Below are 1,666 nucleotides of genomic sequence, written 5' to 3'. Positions count from 1 at the left end.
TTAAGGTTGTTCATCTACTACGGCTACGGGGCCTATTTGTAAAGCACTCGAAACATTGAGCCCAGTTCATTGGCAGGCCAAATATTTGCCGAGCAATTAAATGTTTACTGTTTGCCTCAACCTATGTTTATGTATTTTTATTATGATTCTTCCTTTTTCGTTGTATTTTTTGTGGCGGTAAAATTAATCATATGCCCGAGCGGCCTGCCAATGCCTAAGCACAAGCCGCAATGCAAACAATCCAGACTCGACTAGCCGTAGCAGCACTGGCAGCATGAACCCAACTAAAACATTTCAAGTGGCACTTGTCGTCCTTTCCATCGTTGTTGCGGTCGTTTCTGTTGTTGTTACCGCCTCTGGTATAATTTGCACTTGCAATGTTGCAGGCCTCAAAGTTGCTCTTCGCTTCTGGCGCCGGCTGCTCAACTCTACTGCGATTTGTTGCCAAACACTTAAAGCCGCTCATTGATGCCGCTTAAATTATTGTTGCTAGTCAGGACGGATGCAACAAATATGTGTATGTACATATATGAATAATTTAACTATGGCATTACGCATACGCCATGCTGCTCGGCACATTCTCTTCAATACACATACACGTATACAAGTGATACAAGTATGACAATGCCATGTGCCTTACACTTTTGCGCCAATGCGCACAGTCATTTTAATTACCGCACAACAAGCGCAAACGATGCCACATGATGTTGCCTGATACTCGTAGTATGGCGCCACGCATTTTATGTCAAATGAGAAAGTTGCGTATACGCCCCATGGCTGAACCATGCGCGTGCTGGTAATTTGCAATTTCATAAATATAAATTGGCTTTAAATGTTAAATACAACAATTAAAATTCACAAAACTGTTACTACAATAACATTTACAAGAGTACGAACGACATCGGCCAGCTTTGCCCCTACATACATACATATAGTATGTACATACTCGTACGTGTATGTTATGTATGTACTCGTGTATATTATTATATGCCCTGCAGCATCTCATATGTCTAAATTTGTATTTATGAAATTCAGTTTTCATATTATAACAACTAATTAAATTAAACTTGTATTACGCAAAGCTACATGTCAATATATTGAATACATATCGCTCATGTAGGCAGTATTGTACTAGAGGTCTGCATTGCTGCGGTCCACATTCTATATAATTACAATATCGGGAACAAAACAGCCAATGGCCCTTACCAGTTTATGGGGTGAGGACGAATAAGTGAACACAAATTACTGAATGGTCGAATGGGAAGATCAACCAAATACAACACTTTCATACCCTGTACCCAAAGGGTAAAAGGGTTCACTAGTTTACAAAAAGTATATATTTTTAAACAGTATGACAGAACGAGTCGATTTAGAAATGTGCTTCTGACCGAATGGACATAAGTATTATAAAAGGAATTAGAGATAGAATAGTAAAACTTGGTATCCAGATTCTAATAGCAAGAATACACATAAGGTATCTTGAACTAAATTTTGGTGTCCCTAGGGCTAATGGTCTCTTCGATATATGTGATTATACGAACGGAGTTACATAAAATCCCCATTATCGGGGAGTGGGGAGGAAAATAAAATAAACTTTCACAGCGTACACATACATTGAGGTATCTTTGTGCAAAATTTGGTGTCTCTATATATTAAAACACAAAAA

Source organism: Scaptodrosophila lebanonensis, unplaced genomic scaffold (assembly GCF_003285725.1).
Source record: "Scaptodrosophila lebanonensis strain 11010-0011.00,11010-0021.00 unplaced genomic scaffold, SlebRS2 tig00000001-arrow-pilon, whole genome shotgun sequence".
In the NCBI taxonomy this organism is placed as follows: Eukaryota; Metazoa; Arthropoda; class Insecta; order Diptera; family Drosophilidae; genus Scaptodrosophila; species Scaptodrosophila lebanonensis.
This window is presented reverse-complemented; position numbering follows the sequence as displayed.